Genomic DNA, 21,114 nt, shown 5'->3' with positions numbered 1-21,114 from the left:
CCTTGGCCCCAGGTTTCCACTATGCATATTAGGATTAAAATGATAGCTCCTTGTCTCTGATAGCTGGGTTCTCATCTGTGAGTTGCATCCTTGTGAAGAATTTTGTGACCTTGGTTTTAAAAGTAAAGTGCTGTGTATGACACCCTCTCAAATTGCTAAAGGAATATTTAATTAGAACACTGTCCCCACCAATGTGCCTCTGGCAATGCTATTTAAACCTGTAAATTATATGTTAAATTGTGATATATTTTTTTAATTCCAGGAGGATCTAACAAGACGCATGCACAACACTTAAGCATGTTTCATCAAAGCTCAGTGTTGTAGCCCTCATCTTGTCATGCAATTTCTCTTTATGATTATCCCTTCTTTGCCTGAGTAAATTGTAGTGTAGTTTGTGAGGTTCTGGGACTAGGGAAACATCACTGTATATGTCTGTAAAATGCCATGAACCCTCTGGCACCATATACATAATAACGTAACAGCCTCATAGTTCCTGATTTCCAGGTTCTGATCTTAATTGGACTGATTTAAATCAAGAGTATTTCCACTGAATTCAGTGACGTGCATAAGAAGTCAGAATGTGACTCCAGGACAGAAAATAACATTTAAAAAAAAGTCAAACTTGCATACCACAGGGTTCATAGCCAGTTAAATAGCCATTCATAGATGCATGCTTTAAGCCAGCATCTCCATAGCTGTAAATCTATAGTTGAGTCTCTCCAAAGCCTCAGATTCTGAATGCTATCAAAATGAACCAGGCATGCTAAGGTCCATCAAGCCATGCCACTCTCAGTCTCCAGCCAGATTAATTGCATTTAGACTCTTTGGCAGGCTCTCCCCAATAATCCCGTTCACCCATACTTATGTTGACTTGCTGTGTAGGAGAAATTCTGGGTAAATTTGGGTAATTCTATGGCAACCATGGAAAATGGGGTGCTTCCCCTTTCACTCTTTTCAGAGTTATTATTCAAAGCCTCTACCTCCAGTTCAGATCCTGAATGGTCTTCAGGGGTGAAAATCAGCTGCAAACAGCTCTTGCTGTGCTGATACCTAGCTTCCCCCACCTTCCAGGGGCCCAAATACAGCAGACAAAATATAGTATTTCTCCTGGGGAAAAGAAATGCAAACAGGTTCTGCTAACCCTCAGCAGCACATGAACTAGGCTTCATCAATCAGGGGGACTAGAAGCAATACCATGTGGCAGAGGCAAACAACCACACATGCACACAGAGACACACACAAAACCTTAGGAAAAATTGGAATATTTGCTGTGACATTTTTCAATACTTCCTGCCATCTGCCAGATTTGTAACAGGAAACTTCTGTGCAACATGTAAAGCTTTTGAAAACTTCAAGTTCAGGAACAATTTTCATATTCACGGCCAGGCAAATTTAACCAGTAAACTACAAAAACCTTCCCTAGCTCTAGCTTTGAGCCACGTTGTGCAGTTCGCATTACAAGTTATATACTTAAGTCAAAGAGAGATTTGCTCCAGTAAAGGCTGTAGTATAGTTCAGTGGGTGCAGCTGCCAGAAAAGATAAGGAAAATTAGTCAAGGGCAGCTTTTCATTTTCCTTTTGCAATATGTAATTCAGAGAGATTTTTACTTGCAGTTATTTTAGGATGAGGTTTTACCCCCCTGAATCCCAATATGCTGCTCCAGCAGTGTAAAATGACTGGAAAAGCTATGTACCTAGTAGAGGGAGAGCAGCATGCCCTAAATCTGCCCTAGATGGCTCTGTGGATGACCCCCAGCACCAGGGATATATTAACTGTAAAGGCATAGCTTTCTAGCCCCTGGGCATGGCACACATCACTACTGGGAGTTATACCACAGACTCCATGAAGAGCAGAGTTAGGTGAACTCTGAATACATCTGATTTGTCATGAAGCCTGAGCCTGCAAACTTTTACAGGAGTGGGCGTTCATCACAGGAACATCCCCACTGAAGTAACTGGGATTTTATGAGTGAATACTACCAATTTCAAATGGGTATGTTACCTAAAGGCCAGAATCCCTCAGGATACACAGAGAGAACTACATGAGCTAGATACATGTTTAGATTAAACAGTATCATTTATATTTTTAACGGATTGTGTCCTAACACCATACACTGAAAATGATAAAGGGAATATAAAGGAAAAAAATGGTGATCAAGGCTAGTTAGAACTAATTCCCTGAAGCTTTTGGTTTTCGAAACATTTGTATCATTTTTGTCAAAGAATGTGGGAGTGGTAGCAACAGTGAGTAGAGCTTAACGGGCTGGAGTAAAGTTTCATTTTTTTGCCAACAGCAAAGAAATTATAAAAACAAATTCTTGGCTGAAAACTTAAAAGGGTAGGTTTGGAATGTTATCTTAAAGCACATTACAATCTTGGAGCTTCTAGTCATACCCAAGATAAAGCACTTTGTTTATATATTACCCCTTTCCACATAAAATGGCTTCTATAATTGAAGAGCCATAATGATTCATCCAGGCTTTGTGGATTACCTGTGTTAACTTAATTAGACATTTGCTTTTTTCTTCATATACCCTATTATTTTTATTAAGCTAGTCATTTCATATGTACACAGTCTTTTTTTGCAGATAGCTCTGCTAACCAAGCAACGTATGCTATTTTTGCATTATAAATATAATTCTCTTCTCAATGTGAATCTAAAGAAACTTCACTCAACTCAGTAGGGTTATTCACACGTTTATACCAGCTAACTTAGAGCTACATATGACACAGCTCTAAGCCTTTAACTGTACACTTTAGAGTCTGGATTCAGATCTTACCTTTCCATTTATTTTTTTTAAAGAAAAATCAGATGTGCAGAACTGTTAAGATTAAAAAGAAAGTTGCCATTTTCACACTGATGCGTTATCTGAAGTGCAGCATTTTCTGGATATGCGGATGTCCATGACCAAGAAAAATTACAACTTGGCAAGCCTGTGCTACTATTTAGCATGGTCGTAGGAGTCAGGGGAATTCAACACCTGGCTGCATGTACTGAGTAGCTCACAGGATCAAGGTTTTGGTGCTGTATGTGAAACTGACCAAATAAAAATATACTTTTGAATTCTGTTTGTTTAAAACAAATGACAGAGAAACTTGTTCTCATTTACTTACTTGAGGAAGACAGTTAAAGTTAGTTTGATTGAGAGTGCAATGTCCTGGCCACAATAGGTGTGTCTACATAGTGGTATAAGTGAGAACAGGCATATCATCAAAGGACTAAGCCCCACCCACCCACACTACTCTGCATGCCTTGGCTCTCAAATTTGTGGTGTTAATGGCTTGTTATGGTCCTGAGAATAGGACCTGTGGTTCTGCCAGGCACACACTGATCTGAGAGCCTGATCATGCCCAGACCTCTGTGTAAACAACCCATCAATGACAATACCAAAACTTGCATTGAGTTCAGGATTTCACCCTGTGCTTGTAAGAACTGGGAGACTTTAGGAAAGCTCCCAGAAAACTATTACCTGGATTCAATAACACTGACAGAAGGTCAGTATTCCCCACCCCACCACATAAATGGTATTTTCACTCCTTTTTGTTCCACTTAGTAATTGGTTATTGCTTGTGACTGGTGTGTAGGCCTAAAGAACGTGTATTGTCAAATTAGGGACAACAGACTTGTAGAAGCTGTGGTCTATTTTACATGAACTTATGCTGCTTTTTCTGGGACACCATCTGACTCTTCACACTTTAACTTTGGCAGTAAAAGTGACTTGTGCTGACAGCTGGAGTAATTGCTTTGCACAGGATAAAACTGACTTGCACTTTGTTTTCTCATTCTAGTTCTAAACTGTAAGTGGATTCTTGCAGATCTAAGCTGAAATGTGTAGATAAATTTTTGTTCTGTGCAATAAAATTGGTTTATATGTTTTTCTGGTGCTAAAATGTGCAGAAGATGCATGTAACCACGACCGAAAGGTAGAAAAGAATAGGGCAGTTTTAGAGGCAATAAATTTTCTTTTATACTCTATTCTCTTTCACATTGCTTGTTAATTTTTTAAAACTCTCATAGTTTCTTATCCAGGTCCCTTTTGAAGGGTGCTTCTACCCAAGCAGCTTTATTGCACATTAGACTAATCTAATGCACAGTAAAGCATCACTGTTTACACGTGCAGCAATTACTGTGCAGTATATTAGTCTACTGTGCCCTTTTCTAGTACCTATACTAGATACTACAGATACAAATACTAAAAAAAGGGTGCATTAACTAATGTGCCATACCACATGTGTAAATGCCGATGGGGAGCAAATTGCTCCCAGTCAGCTTATGCAGCAAGGGGGCCACAGGAGGTGGGGAGAGCTGTCCCAGCTCAGCAGGTTTCTGTCTGCCAGCCACACCTGTCCCAGTCTCTGGCTCATAGAGCTATCCCGGGTGCTGCGCAGCTGCCTCCCAGCCATGTGGGTCCTGATCTCCACATGGGTGTGAAGCAGCTGCTAGGACAGCTCTTCCAGCTATATGGCAATTGGGATGGGTCCTGATCTCCATGTGGCAGGGAGGTGACTGCCCCCTGTTGGAGCAGGGCAGCTCCCATCCCCACTGTCCTCTGGAGCTCAGGGCTAAGCCCCTATGCCTTCTGCCAGCCTGGGGCTGGCATCCCCTGGAGCTCCCCTTGGCTTCTGCAGGGGGGCAGAGCAGGGCAGGAGCAGCCCTGGACTGGGCTGCTCCTGTCAGGCTCAATTTGCTCCCAGTGGGGGCGCATGTATAGATGTGTGCTGGGGTGCACTTTAATGAGTCTGCATTAATTGATGCGTAGATGTGCCCAAAGTGTCTTAAATGGGAATTGGTTCAGATTCTAGAATCTTAGAAAATTAGGGCTGGAAGGGACCTCAGGAGTTATCTAGTCCAACCCACTGCTCAAAGCAGGACCATCTCCAGCTAAAACATTTCAGCCAAGGCTTTGTCTAGCTGGGTCTTAAAAACCTCCAAGGATAGAGATTCCACAACCTCCCTGGGTAACCTCTTCCAGTGTTTTATTACTCTCCTAAAGTGTTTGTACATGTGATACTGGGGCCACATACACATTGCAAAGTGACAAGAAATTGTCATTTGTCTAACATAATGGCGTCACCATGTACATGTGCATGATTGTTTTTTGTGTGTAAAAAATTTATTTGAGCATGCCAACTTAGACCACTTTGGATGTATTTTAGTTTGATTGGGGCAAATTGTCCTGTTGTGGATAAAAAATTGTGCACGTGTACATGCACAGAGAAAGCATGGAGCACTGGAATTCCAGGCAGGCTCACAGAACCTCAGCTTGGTGGGCTTCCAGCACCCCTTGCACCATCTCTGCTACCTTTTCCAGCTGTCAGCACACCCAGCCACCCTCCTGCCACCTTCCCACATTGCCCCAGGGGGAAACCAGCCTGTTCCCAGGTAGTTCCAGGTGGTGGGAAGGTGGTGGGGACAGTGCATGGGGAACTGGAAGCCCACCAAGCCCAAGTTTCACTGCGCATGCCTGGGCTTCCAGCTCCCCATGCACTGTTGGATCAGGCTGGGTGCTGCTTGCGGGATGGGACAGCACCCGCACAGCAGCACCCTGCCTGGGTGGCCCCAGGGGGGCCACCACCATTGAGAGAAGCACCAGGCACCCCTTCACAGTCCATAGCTCAGGGGCCACAAGCAACTCGCCCTCCAGCTGTGGGAGAGGTGGGCAAGCTCCACAAGTTTAAAAAAAAAAGATTGGGGGGTGGGGGAGGTGAGCTGTTGGTGGGTCATCACTGTTGCATCATAATTAAAAACCCACAGTTTCAATTTAGGGAACTAAACCCCCTCTATTGTACAAGCACCTGTAGTAAGAAACTCTTCTGAATATCTAACCTAAACTTCCCTTGCTGCAACTTGAGACCATTGCTCCTTGTTCTGCCATCTGCCACCACTGAGAGCAGTCTAGCTCCATCCTCTTTTGAACTCCACTTCACGTAGTTGAAGGCTGCTACTAAATCCTCTCTGTCTTCTCTTCTTTAGATTAAATAAGCCCAGTTCCCTTAGCGTCTCCTCATAAGTCATGTGCCTAAGGTAGGGTCATGACATCAAATGGGATACCTGCATTTAAAAAGTGAGAATGTTAGTTCCAAAGAAATTTGATTGCAGTGGTCAGAAGAGGTGGAAGTGGGGTGGAGGCAGGTGGAAGTGGGGTTGCTGCAGCAAAAGGTTTGGACCTGCTGCCTGGAACTCTGGCAGCATTAAAGATGAAATACTCTTTCTTTCAAGAGATTGCTGGGCTGCACTTCAAACTAAACATACTTGCTTACAGAGGAGTGGGAGCTACCATCCATGTTTGCAATAGCTAGGTTATTGGCCCAAATGTATGTAGATAGTTTATAGAAACTTTATTAAGTGGTTAAACTAGTGGAACATACAACATTGATCTTGTTGATTTACACAGGTAAATGTTGCTGGAAAACTTGACGGTTTCTTGGGACTTGGGCACACTTGTATGGACGTTGGAAGTCCCAGTAGATAATCCAGTGGGTCTAGAATTTTCATCACATCAAAAAGATGCACAATAAAAATATTAAAATTGAATGGGCAGCTGTTGCTGGCCTGGTGTTTCTTCATCCAATGGGGCCTCGTCCTATCTGTGTTCTTACATGCTACTTATGGATGGGACATACAATGATATGAAGATTCAAGAAGCTGAGACTAGTCAATTGAAGCAGCGATTGAAGCAGGTGATTGGTCTAGCAAATCAGATTAAAGAGCTGAAAGGAACAGCAAGACTGGAAGGAACAGAGCCACACAATCTTGTAACACTGAAGTAGAACCTGGACATCTCCTCAAAGAGAACAAGCCAAAAACTGAACAGGTCCACTGTGTATTTAGACAAAAGTATCCATGGCCACTTGGCTAGTATTGATCTGTCAGTCTAATTTTCTACCCCAAGTGATAGTGCTGAATGTGGCCATGAACCCTGTATGGTAAACTGGAAGCAACAGATTTTTCATACTATTTTTATTGGAACTTTAGTGCAATTATTTGGAGAAACAACATGTAGGTGATGATAAATTGCAATTATTTTTCTAATACAGTATAGTAATGAAGTATATTATTAGAATGAGCAATCTACTTCCTTGCAGTTTATCAGAATACTTATTTGCATATATAGTAAAACTAATGAATCCAAAAATCTCTTAAGATAATCATTTTCTTGCTTGGCGTAGTGTTGTTTGACTGCCCTTTTTCACTACATTTAACATGCATTTAATCCTTTGTGTTTGTGTGCCACTTCTTAGAAGAAGTTTTTTTTTCTTACTGTTGTTTACTGACAGCTAAGGAAGCAACCATTCTTTTATATACTAGATCTTCCAATTTAAAAAAGAATGGAGGTGGGTGGCATAATAGTTAAATATGTTCATGTGGTGTTTCCGTTCAGCAAACTGAGCGTTCATGCTCTAGAGTGCTCTCTGATACTGTACCTAACCACTAGGCCTGTGCAAAGTGGCTAGTATTTGCCTTGGATTCAGATTTGGCCCATTCAGGGGACAGTGATTCGATGCGGTGATTCAAATCACTGTCCCGTATCGATTTGGCTGAATCTGATTAGGAGATTCAGCTGCAGTCGAATCGGCTGAATCTCTGACTCAGCCCCACCCCCCACCCTCTCTCAATGGCTGCCCTGCCCACTCTCCTAGTTCCTGGCTCTTTTAAAAAAAAAAAGAAAAAAAAGCCCCCAGTCACTGGCTGCTGCCAGGCAGTAGGGACGATCCCTGCTGCTCCCCACTGCCCCATGCCGCGTGGGGGGCTCTGCCATGAGACCCTGCCTGCTCTCCCAGACCCCCCCCATGGCTGCCCCACTTGCCCCAGCTCCTGGCCCTTTAAACAAACAAAAAAAAGCCCCAGCTCATGGGCTGCTGCCAGGCAGGGGGATGATCCACTCTGGCCCCCACTGCCTGGCGCTGCATGGTGGGCTCCGCAGCAGCCTGTGAGTCTGGTGTTTTTTTGTTTTTTGTTTTAAAGGGCTGGGAGCTGGGCTGGGTGAGGCAGCCATGGCAGGGGGTGGCTGAGAGAGCTGGCAGAGGTTGGGGGGGCTTGTGGCAGAGGCCCCCACACAGCATGGGGCAGTGGGGATCACCCCTCTGCAAGGCAGCACCCGGTGAGTGGGGGCTTTTTCTTAAAGAGCCGGGAGCTGGGGCAGGCAGGGCAGCCATGGGAGGGTCTGGGGAAGCGGGCAGGGGTCAGGGGGCTTGTGGCAGAGCCCCCAGTATTTACCAGCACAGAGTCTGGGTCAAGCTCCCTGCTGCAGTGAGCGAGGACTACCTGAATCACTGAAGCTCAGCGAATTTTTTCTGAATTGTTTCGCAGAGCTTCAAATCGATTCGGACCTTTTAATTGGTCTCCTGATTCAATTCAGATTCAGAGATTTTGGCCGCCAAATCGGGCCGAATCTCCTCCGGATCAAATCAGCACCTGAAGCTTCGCACAGCCCTACTAACCACCTAGGGACAGCACCCAATCTTCATATGTCTAGGGTTCATTCAATGTGTCACAATATGAGGTCATAGTGCGTTGGTTACTATTAACCGTAGAGCTGACTAGAACCTAGAATACATAATATATAAGGCTACAAAAAAGTTAAGATAATCAGAATGGCATCAAAGCTTTCCAGCTTTTGCTTATGAAAGAGATCCTAGAAAGACAGTTGCCTCTGTGAAGCATTCTTTATACTGTAAGACATGGAAAATAGAAATTGTTCTTTCAGTCTTTCCTTCCTTGGCTTTTCTATTGTACCCACACCTGAACAATTAAAATCAATTCTGTCTTGACTTCTGAAGACTCTAGCATAAATTTGATTACTTAAGTTCCAATCTATATACACTGGGCATATCCAGATGTGCATGCATGTTTGGTTCCCCAGGGACAACAAATGGTTCCCCTACAAATGGTAGGTTGCAAAACCTGCAGTTCAGCCAGCTGATGTCCCGCACAGGATATAAACTACAAAACTACAGGGCTCACCTGTGCCTGGCAGGCATAATGACTGATTTTTAAAAAAATTTTGGGGGAAGGGGGGGGAGTGCCCCACTCATTGAACCCTGGTGCCTGGTGCTGTTTTGAGATGATATGAACACTTCCCAGCTCTTGCATTTCTCAAACAGGTCTTATCACATGCAAAAGCTAGTACTATACTTCTCTAAGTATACTGCATGAATCTCCCTTCCAGGAGAGGGTAAGTCTTAGAGTTATGCTTCACTTAACTGAAAATGCTCATAGTATCTGTAAACAAATAGTGCTGTTATTCACTGGCTCCTGTAAGTGTTTTCATATATTGCTGCACATCAGTAGCTTCCAAAATAACAGTCTGTTTTCTTGCAATTTAAAGTGGTACTGAAATCTATTTAAAAAAATGATTTTCCTGTCAGCTATATTGACTATGGGGAAACTTTTATGACCTTTAAGAACCCACATAGAAATCAGTGAAGCTAATTCTAGAAACACAGTTTGGTCTTGTGTCTACTATTAGATATTGTTGTGGTTTTTTTTCAAATTGATTCACGAAAGTCGGCATAGACCTCCAGCCACATTTTCCCTTTCAAGCAGATAATCATTTTCAGCATTTCTTAGTTAAAAAGAGTAATGAAAATGGGGAGAGAAATATGTATTGTAATGTATACAGTACATTGCACTGCTAGCCACGGAATTTCAGTTTTAGGTTATACTGTTTAAGTTATACTGGAACATACATTTATCTAAAGTAAGGTAATTTTATAGATCCATAAAACCTACATTTTCTCTTATGTTCCTTCCCCTCTTTTTAGCAAGATACTCAAAGAATACCTAAAACTGTAAAATAAATCTTCAAATGCTGCAGAAGGTTGAGCACAGCTTTTATTACATACCTCTGCAATTAGGCCTAATTTACTGCCTTGTGAGATGGGTGAAATGTGCAAGGTACTCCTTGGATAAATATACCTTGGTAAGAAAAGCATAGCTGCTCTGTAAAACTTATCTGCTTGTGTTCAACAAGTATCGGGGTCATTCTTATGGCTACATACCTCAGAACATTAATTAATGGGTCTGCAGCTGGTGGTACCACTTTGGCTGCTACAGCCCAGCCTCTTATTCCTTATTTCTCAGGTTCATATGACCAATCTTGGACTGCGTCCCATCATTTTTTTTCCCCCCAAAGTACAAAAAGTACTTAAGTCTCTGCTGGAAAAATGCCAGTCTTTCATAAAAAGAACAGAACTGTTGTTTCTTGGCTATTTTTATCATTTCTTAAAAAAAAAAAAAAAAGACACCATGTTGTATCAGCCATTGCATATTTGCAGTCATCATTCATGTTGAGCTGGTTGGGCCAAATTTTGTTTTTTCTGTAATGGCAAAGGGCACAGGATGTCCATGGTTCTGCTGACCTGGGATGGTTCCACTGCTCAGACACTGAGGACAGGTTTTGGAGACTCCATGTGAATGGTTCTTCCCCCATGCTGTAGAAGTGTATTCTCCCAGGTTTCCTACACGTCAGCAAACAAAAGAGTTGAGATTTGGCAACATCCTGTTCCTTGTGTGGTAGTTTTAATTTAGAAAACAATTTGGATTCTCATTTAGCTAAATATGTCATTAAGACTTGTTTTAAGGTCCATTCCTATGGATGGGTTCCATTCTGATGCTGATCTTTGAACTGAACTTCACCATTCAGGGCACAGACAGTGTTAAGAATTTCCAGGAAATTTGCAGCAATATGAAAACAGTGAGAAATGCACATAGAGGTGTATAAGTGCCCCAGTGTCTGGAGCATGGAAGAAGCTGTACTGCTTGTGCTCTGGAGCCAGGAGGCCAGCATGCAGACATACCATGATGCTTTGCTGGAGCCTTGTCTGCAGAAGATCTTGAGGAAAACGCTGATTGGCTGGCCGTCCTGAGGAACCACAGCCCATCAGGGACTCCTCTCCCCTCCCCACCCTAACACTGCGAGTGAAGAACCACAGTACCCCTCTTTACAATTTGCAACACCAAAAGGCTTTCCAATTTCACTTCCAGTGTACAATGGATCCCTGCCACCCATATGCATCTTTAGAGAAGTGGAAAAATAGCTACCACCACCACAGCTGGCCACTGGCCACACCACTGCAGCCAGCAGCACAGCTGTTAGTGCTGCTCCACGTGTTGGCACTGCCCAGGGAACAGGGCTGACCTACTAGGCCTCTGTTTTGGAGTGAAGAGGGGGAGCAAACAGGGCAGTTTGCAAACCGTTCCCAAGTTGGTTTGCAAGGATGGTTTACTGTTCCCTAGTTGAAGGGAAGCCATCAACGCATGCTCTTCCTTTAATTAAAAGTAACTAACTAGATATTTAGTGGAAGCAGCTGGAACCCAGCAGTTAAATCACTGTTTAAGTCCTTTTTAATTATTAGCTATAATTAGGGCTAGAGTAAGGCTAAACAGGTCAGTCTGTACGTTTAAAGTCTCTAGTCTAAGGCAACCTATAAATCAAGACCTTCTTAAAGAGAAAACTCAGTTTTAGAATCATAGAAAATTAGGATTGGAAGGGACCTCAGGACCATCTCCGACTAAATCATCCTCAGTCAAGGCTTTGTCTAGCTAGCTGGGCGTTATAAAATTGCAAGGATGGAGACTCCACAACCTCTCTGGGGAGCCTGTTCCAGTGCTTTACTATGCTCCTAGTGAGAACGTTTTACCTAATACCTAACCTAAACTTCCCTTGCTGCAACTTGAGACCACTGCTCCTTGTTTTATCATCTGCCACTACTGAGAACAGTCTAGATCCATCCTCTTCTACAGACTAAATAAGCCCAGTTGCTTCAGCCTCTTCTCATAAGTTATGTGCCCCAGTCCCCTAATCATTTTCATTGCTCTCTGCTGGACTCTCTCCAATTTGTCTCTATCCTTTCTGTAGTGGGGGGCCCAAAACTGGACCCGCTGATTTGGCCTCACCAGTGCTGAATAGAGGTGAATAATCACTTCCCTCGATCTGTTTGCAGTGCTCCTGCTAATGCAGCCCAGTATACTATTAGCCTTCTTTGCAACAAAGGCACGCTGTTGGCTCATGTTCTGCTGCCCACTGTAACCCCCACGTTCTTTCCTGCAGAGCTGCTGCTTAGCCAGTTGGTCCCTGGCCTCTGCTGGTGCACAGGATTTTTCTGTCCTAAGTGTAGGACTTTGCACTTGTACTTATTGACTTCATAAGATTTTTTGTTTTGTTTTGTTTTTGGGGGTTTTTGGGGGTTTTTTGGCCCATTCCTCCAATTTGTTGAGGTTGCTCTGAATCCTAGCTCTATCGTCCAGTATATCTACTACTCCCCACAGCTTGGTGTCATCCACAAACTTGCTGAGGGTGCACTCCATCGCATCTTCCAGATCGTTAATGAAAATACTGAACAAGACCGGCAGCAAGACTGACCTCTGGGGCACTCCACTTGATACCAGCTGCAAACTAGAGCTCGAGTCATTGACTACTACCCTCTAAGCCTGATGATCCAGCCGGTTTTCCATCCACCTTATAGTACATTCATCCAACCCATACTTCCTTAGCCTACTTGAGAGATTGTTATGGGAGACTGTGTCAAAAGTTTGCTGAAGTCAGGGTATGTCATATCCACTGGTCTCCCCACATCCATAGAGACAGTCACCTCATCATAGAAGACAATCAGGTTGGTCAGGCATGACTGCCCTTGGCGAATCCATGCTGACTGTTCCTAATCACCTTCTTCTCCTCCAAGTGCTTAGAAATGGATTCCTTGAGGACCTGCTCCATGATTTTTCCAGGAGCTGAGGTGAGGCTGACCAGTCCATAGTTCCCTCGGTCCTCCTCCTTCCCTTTCTTAAAGATGGGCACTCTATTTTCACTTTTCCAATCATCTAGTCCTTCTCTTGACTGCCACGAGTTTTCAAAGATGATGACCAGTGGCTCTGCAATCACGTTGGCTAACTCTTTCAGCACCCTAGGGTGGATCATGTCCATACCCATGGACTTGTATGCATTCTTCTTTTTTAAATAGTTTCTAACCTGTTCTTTTGCCATTGTTGGCTGCTCACCTCCTCCCCAAACTGTGCTGCCAAGTGCAGTAGTCTGGAAGCTGACCTTGCCTGTGAAGACTGAGGTGAAAATGGCATTAAGTACTTCAGCCTTTGTTGCATCCTCTGTCACTAGATTGTCTCCCTCATTTAGTCAAGGACCCACAATTTCCCTGATCTTCCTCTTGTTACTGACATACTTGTAGAAACCCTTCTTGTTACCCTTCACATCCCTTGCTAGCTGCAACTCCAACTGTGCTTTGGCCTTCCTGATTTCATACTTGTATGCCCGAGTGATACTCTTATACTTCTCCCTAGTTGTCTGGCCAAGTTTCCACTTCTTATAAGCTTTCTTTTTGTGTTTTAGCTCACTGCTAAAGAGTTTCCTGCTAAGTCAAGCTGGTCTTATGCCATACCTGCTAGCCTTCCTGCACATCAGAGTGGTTTGTTCCTGCACCGTCAGTAAGGTTTCTTTAAAGTACTGCCAACTCTCTTGGACTCCTCTCCCCCTCAGATGGGTCTCCCAGGGGATGCTGCCCATGAGTTTCCTGAGTGAGTCAGTCTGCTTTTCTGAAATCCAGGGTCCATACTCTGCCACTCTCCTTCCTTCCTTTCCTCAGGATCCTGAATTCAATCATTTCATGGTCACTGCTGCCCAAGTTGCCATCCACTACTACATGCCCCACTAACTCTTCCCTGTTTATGAGCAGCAGGTCAAAAAGAGCACGGCCCCTAGTTGGCTGCTCCAGCACTTGCACCACAAAGCTATCTCCAACACTCTCCAAAAACTTCCTGTATTGCCTGTGCACTGATGACTGCTTTCCCAGCATATGTCAGGGTGATTGAAGTCCCCCATGAGAACCAGGGCTTGTGATCAGGAAACTTCCACTAGCTGTTTGAAGAAAGCCTCATCCACCACATTCCCCTGGTCTGGTGATCTATAGCAGACACCCACCATGTCATCACCTCTGTTGCTCTCCCCTCTGACCCTAATCCAGAGACTTTTGACAGCCCTATCTCCAGTTTCATACTGGAGCTCTGAGCAATCATATGGCTCTTTTACATGAAGCACAACTACTCCTCTTCTCCTCTGCCTGTCCTTCCTGAACAGTTTATACTCATCCATGACCAAGCTCCAGTCAAGCGAGCTATCCCACCAAGTCTCTGTTATTCCAATCACGTCATAGCTCCATGTCTGTGCATGCACTTCCAGTTCTTCCTGCTTCCTTCCCAGGCTCCGTTCATTTGTGTACAGGCACCTGAGGTAACTAGCCAATTGCCCTACTTTCTCAGGAAGAATGAAAGCACCTCCCCTGTCGCCCACTGCTGCTTGCACTGCCTCTAGGTCACCCACTTCTCCACTTACCTCAGGGCTTTGATTTCCATCCCTTGGAGAACCTAGTTTAAAGCCCTCCTCATTAGGTTAGTGAGCCTGTCTGTAAAGATGCTCTAACAGTTTAAAAAAATATTCAGGTAGAAGTCCAGCTACTCAGGTTCTTGTGGTGAGTGTAGCATGCATAATTACTTGCCGTGGGCAGGTTTCACAGGTGTGCACTGGGTGCAAAGAACTCCTTGCTCTGAGAGAGGAAATTCATTCTCTCAGACTTTGGGTGGTGGAGCTGAAGCAGCTATGGGAAGCAGAGAGATTCATAGATGAGACCTTTTGGAACAGGGCGAGCCTGTAGTGAAGGGAGCCCATACAGAAAGGAGCCCCTTACAGAAGAGATGGTTTCAACCTTAGCCAAAATAGTGCCAAACTGCTGGCATGTAACATTAAAAAGGTGGTAGAGTAGCTTTTAAGCTAAAAAAAAGGAGGGAAAGCTAACAGGTGTGGAACAGCAAACACATGCTATAATGGTGAAACTAAAATATAGGGATAAACAGGGTGAAGACAAACACAAACAGTAAAGGTCACACAGAAGTAACCAACCAGGCAACAATAAAAAGTACTTGTACTTTCATACTAATGCTAGGAGTCTAAGATCAAAGGTGAATGCTTAGCAGTAAATAATGATATTGATGTAATAAGTATGAAAATCAGTGGGATGCTGTAATACCAGGTATAATGTGAATGTAGTGTGTAGAATCAGGGCACTCTGCAGAGCTGCTATGCCTATTAATTTGGGCTACAACTCCCAGAATCCCCCAGGGACTGGGGAACAAGAGAAAAACAAAGACGAAGCTTGAAGCTGGAGTAAGGAGAAGAGGGCAGTGTGCACATGAAACCTGGTCAGGCCTACTCCGAAAAGTGCACAGCAGAGCTGGAGATCTCACTGCCTTGGTCAGTTAGACTTGTGGACTGAAAAGGCTGGACTCAGATTTGGGGACACTGCAGGCTGCTGTTTGAGTGCTCTTGGGACTACAGGCTTGTTTGGGGACACCTCTCATAGTGTGGGGAGGAAATTAAGGTGCTGAATATATGTTACCACAGTATTGATATTTCTTTACCTTTTACCCCTTCCCTCTCTTTGGCCTTGTGACCCTAACTCCTATAATTTTCTATATAAAAGTGGGAACTCTCCTTTGCTTCTTGTGCCAGTTTCTGGGGCTGCAGGACTGGCACACAGGATGCCAATTATACAGGAATAATTGAGTAGGTCATTCTGGTTGGGGAGTGGCACTGTACATCAAAAGCTGTACCAAATCAAATAGGTTAGATTTTTCACCTGATAGGAGAGGTACTGCAGAATCTTTGTGGATAGAAAACCTGAATTTTAATAGAAAAAAAAGACATCTAGGGATATACTATTGAGCCCCAGACCAGGACAGCAGCAGTGAGCTATAAATACTAATAGAGTTGAGAGAGGCTGCAACAGCAGAAACACAGTAACAATGGGGGGACCTCACCTATCCACAAATAACCGGATCAATCTAACATCAGGCCAGGGTGCAGAATCAAATTTCTTGATGTTATAAAAGACTGCTTCCCGTGATACTTAGTCCTGGACCCTACAAGAGGAAAGGCCATTCCTGACTTACCCTTTGCACCACATCCTGTGTACTTAGGACTAAGTGTAACTGAGCCACTCAGTGATAGTGACATCCATGTAGGAGGTGAGGGAAGGAAATCTACCACAGTAGCTTTTAGCTTTAAAAAGGGAGACCACACCAAAATGAGGAAGCTAGTGAGATGGAAGTTAAAAGGGGCCCCTAAAGTGGTGAGGAAATTGCGGGCAGCATGGCAGCATGTGAACTGCTTCAGAACACCATACTGGAAGCACAAAGCAAATGCATACTGCAAATCAAAAAAATGGAAAGCAGAAAAAAAGAAAGCCAGCATGGTTTAATGGCAGAGGCAATAAGTAGAAAAAGGCTTCTTTCAAAAAGTGGAAGTCAAATACTAACGAAGAAAGTAAAAAAGAGCATAAACATTGTCAAGGCAAATGTAAAACTGAAATAAGGCAAGCTTCTCTCAAGCTAAGAGAGAATTTAAGGAGAAACTTGCTGGAGACCCAAAAGGTAATGATTAAGTACATTAGAAGTCAAAAACCAAAGGAAGTCATAGATGTTAGGGTTGGAAGGGACCTCACTAGATCATCGAGTCCGACCCCCTGCATAGACAGGAAAGAGTGCTGGGTTCAGATCCCAGCCAGATGCCCATCCAACCTCCTGTTGAAGCCCCCCAGGGTAGGGGAGAGCACCACCTCCTTTGGGAGCCCATTCCATTCCTTGGCCACTCTAACTGTGAGGAAGTTCCTCCTAATGTCCAGTCTAAATCTGCTCTCTGCCAGCTTATGTTCATTATTACTTGTGACCCCCAGGGGCGCCTTGGTGAGTAGAGCCTCACCAATTCCCTTCTGCGCCCCCATGATGAATTTATAGATAGCCACAAGGTCACCTGTCAACCTTCTCTTGTGGAGGCTGAAGAGGTCCAGGTGCCCTGGTCTCTCCTCATAGGGCTTGGCCATAACCATATGAGTTAACCATATGAGTGGCCCTTCTCTGGACCCTCTCAAGGTTATCCACATCCCTCTTAAAGTGTGGCACCCAAAACTGGATGCAGTATTCCAACTGCAGTCTGACCAGCGCCCGATAGAGGGGAAGTATCACCTCCTTGGTTCTGTTTGTCATGCATCTGCTGATGCATGATAAAGTGCAGTTAGCTTTTCTGACGACTTTATCACACTGACAACTCATGTTCATCCTGGAGTCCACTAGGACTCCAAGACCCCTTTCCGCTTCCGTGCTACTGAGCAGGTCATTTCCTAGGCAGTAGGGTCAGTTGGGCCTTTTGATGATCAGGGTGTAAAAGGGGTGCTAAAGGATGACAGGACCATTGCTAAGAAATTCAGTGCATTCTTTGCATCTGTCTTCACTGTGGAAGATGGTAGGGAAATTCCCTCACCAGATCCACTGCTCTCTAGGGACAGGTCAGTTGAACTGATCTAAATTGGGGTTTCAGTAGATGAGGTTGTAGAACAGGGGTGGGCAAAATGGTAGATCCAGCCAGCAGCCAGACTCCGTTTCCCAGCTGCCCCTCCCAGCAGGTGTGGCTGGTGAACTCAGACTGGTGGGGCGGTGGAGCATTCTATGGGAGTGGGGGGTGGGGTTGCAGCCTCCCCACTACTGGCTGGAGTGCCTGGCAGGCTGCAACCCCCCTGCCCTGGCCCCACACTCCTGGCTGGCTGCAAACCTCACCTCACTCCCGGCCAGCTGCAAACCGCGCCCCCATGCTCCTGTGGGACGCTCCACTGCCCCACCAGTCTGAGTTCACCAGCTGTGCCTGCCTTCCAGTGTCACTGTGGCCAGTTTCTATGGAGACCCCAGCAGCAGCAGAGCTGTGATGGTACAGGGCCAGGGTTTCCATGGAGACCAGCCCCAGCAGCACTGGCAGAGAGTGTCACTGGGTGGGGAGCTATTCTTGCGGTGGTGACAGCGTGGTCCGGAGCCAGGGCAGAGTCGTGATCTGCTGCCTGCATGCCCCTGCCCAGGGTATGTGGGCAGTGGATCATGGTTCTGTCCTGGCTCCAGACCACACTGTCACTGCTACAAGATCCCAGCTCCAGAGCAGCTCCCCACCCAGCCATGCACCCTGCCAGCGCTGCTGGGGCTGATCTCCATGGAAACCCTGGCCTCGCGCTGTCATGGCCCCACTGCTGCTGGGGTTTTCATGGAAACCAGCTGCAGTGATGTGGGCAGGGGCTGCTGGGAAATGGAGGCTGCTGCAGGAGTCCGATCTGGCCCACAGGCTGGACTTTGCTCGTTCCTGTTGTAGAGGAAATTGATAAACTAAACAGCATCAAATCACCAGAACTTGATAGCATTCACCCTAGGGTCATGAAGGAGCTTATATCAGAAATTACTGAACTCTTAACTGTAGTATGCAACCTATCACTAAGAATAGCCTTGGTACCAGAGGATTGGAAGGTTGCCAATGTGACTCTCACGTTGAAAAAAGGCTCTAGAAGAGATGTAGGGAATTACAGGCCAGTGAGCCTAATTTCTGTTTCTAGAAAACTGGTGGAAATAAAAATTTAAAAAAAGAATTGTTCAGCATGTGGATGAACAAAACTAGCTGGGGAGGAATCAGCATGGTTTTGTCAGAGGGAAATCATGCCTCACCAACCTACTAGATTCCTTTGAGGGTGTCAATAGCAGATAGATTGGGGTGATCCAGTTAACATAGTATATTTGGGCTTCCAAAAAAACGTTTGCCAAGATCCCCCATCAAAGGCTCTTAATTAACTAAATAAGGTAGTCAGGGGTTTACAGGGAACATCCACTTGAGGATTAAAAATTGGCTCAAAAATAGAAAGCAAAGAGTGAGTAGAAATTGTCAGTGTTCAGAACAGAATGAAGTAAACAGCAGAGTCCCGCAGAAATCTGTGTTGGGCCAGTGCTGTTTAACCTGTTCATAAATGAGCTGGAAAAGGGGGTGAGTAGTGAGGTGGCCACATTTGTGGATGACAGTAAATTATTTAAAGGGGTAAAGACCAAGGTGGACTGTGAGAAACTACAGAAGGATCATAGAATCATAGAAAATTAAGGTTGGAAGAGACCTTGGGAGATTATCTAGTCCAACCCCCTGCTCAAAGCAGGACCATTCCCAACTAGATCATTCCAGCCACAGCTTTCTCAAGCTGGGCCTTAAAAACCTCCAAGGATGGACATTCCACCACCTCTCTAGGTAACCAGTGCTTCACCACCCTCCTCATGAGAAAGTTTTACTTAATATCTAACCTAAACCTCCCTTGCTGCAACTGGAGACCCTTGCTTGTTCTGTCATCTAGCACCACGGAGAACAGTCTAGCTCCATCCCTTTTGGAACCACCCTTCAGGACAGCATGATTGAGCGAATGGGGAACATGGGTACTGCAGATGCAATTCAATGTAGATGCAATTCAATGGGAGATGCAATTCAGTGTAGATAAATGTCAAGTGATGCATCTGGGCAAAAATAACCCAAACTATACAATAGAGAAAAGAGATTTGGAAGTCATTGTGACTAGTTTACTGAAAACATCAGCTCAGTGCTTAGCAGCCATCAAAAAGGCAAACAAAATGTTAGGGATTAAAAGGGAATTGTGAACAAAATGGAACATATCACCATGTCCCTTCATAAATGCATGGTGCATTCGCTCCTTGAATACTGTGCCCAGTTCTGGTTCCCACACCTCAAAAGGTTAGAAAAAAACTAGTGAATGTCCAGAGAAGGCCAACAAGAATGACTAGTGGTATAGAGGAACTTCCATATGAAGAGAGACTAAAGAGGCTAGGTCTTTTCATTTTAGAAAAGAGACACTTGAGGGGGACATGACAGCTAGGGACAGAAATTACACACAAACTGGTATAATTGATCAGAAACTGGTTCAAATCAGTACCACAACAGAAGTTCAGTGCACATAAACTGCTTTCAAAATGGAGGAAATTGTAGTATCAGATTTCACTGATTTAGGTTAGATTGGTTTATTGAACTTCTGTCCCAGATCCCCTTCATGATTCAAGTTAACTTACAGTCCCATAGCATTTTTTTCACCAGGGGGTGAAAAAATAGCCACTGCTGCAGCTGCAGCTGGCAGCTGGCTGTGCTATTGGCAAAAGCAGGAACCAATGCTACCCTGATCGGGTCAAGAGCTTTATGCAACGCACCCTCTTACCTAGTTTGTAGGAAAATGATAGAAAGCAATGTCAGCGAAAAGGTGAAGAGCACTTGTTCCCTGGCGTTCTTGATATCTGTTGTTAAATTAATAGCAATTGTTTTCTTTTTTTTTTCCTCTTTAGAGTCTCTGAACTTATCAGAACCCTTTTCTCTATGGCAGCTGTCCTGACAGCAACAATTTGCGCCCTAAAAATCACATTCAACTCCCAGCATCTCCAAAAAATTGAATGATGGCAATGCCTGTCTTGAATAAACAGTTAAGGCTGAGTTGACTTTTATTTTTAAAATAGGGATTCAAACAGTAGCTCTGTTACCTATGTAGAATGTAACCTTTTCTTCCTTAAATCCCACCACTTACTCTTTCAATACAGATTTAAGTTTCTGAGAATTTACAAGAAGATCTCTTAATTGGTCTGTGAGTTAAAACAGAGCCTTTAAATTTTGCATCCTGGGCCAGACAAAACGTTTGTCATAAGTGATCTTAATATCAGACTCTCTAAGGTTTCTGTGTAGTTAAAACTCTACGTAGGCTATATGTCAGCTATATATTTTTTTGCTTTAAAAAAAAATCCAGTCTTTTTTTGGCTGTTAATTTTTCTTAACTGAATGCTTTTTTTTCTTTCATTAAATTCTGAAAAAAAAAATCATAGACTTCTGGAAAGAAATAACTATTTTGCAAACTGAAATGACCTATTTCTTATTGTTCACGATGCTTCTGAGGCTGCAGGCTGCTATCAGGGAAGATGGTGGCTCTTATTTTCAAAATGGCCACTGTCTGCTGCCGTTCCCAATAGCAGTAAAGGCCAGTAGCCCTTGGGAAAGGTGGCAGCTTCCTCATTGTTAGGAGCTGTTATTCTCTTATGACACCAGGAGGAAAAAAATGAAAAGAAAATGCATTTGAAGAATCATTTTCATCTAACCTGGCACCGCAGGCATTATTCATTCTAATCATAACTGAATGACTACTTCATGGTATCAGTCCAGCTGTGAATTTGGCCAACCATTCACTGAAGAATGGGAATAGAAATGAGAGTGG

Source organism: Gavialis gangeticus, unplaced genomic scaffold (genome assembly GCF_001723915.1).
Source record: "Gavialis gangeticus isolate Ggan-Ray unplaced genomic scaffold, GavGan_comp1, whole genome shotgun sequence".
In the NCBI taxonomy this organism is placed as follows: Eukaryota; Metazoa; Chordata; order Crocodylia; family Gavialidae; genus Gavialis; species Gavialis gangeticus.
This window is presented reverse-complemented; position numbering follows the sequence as displayed.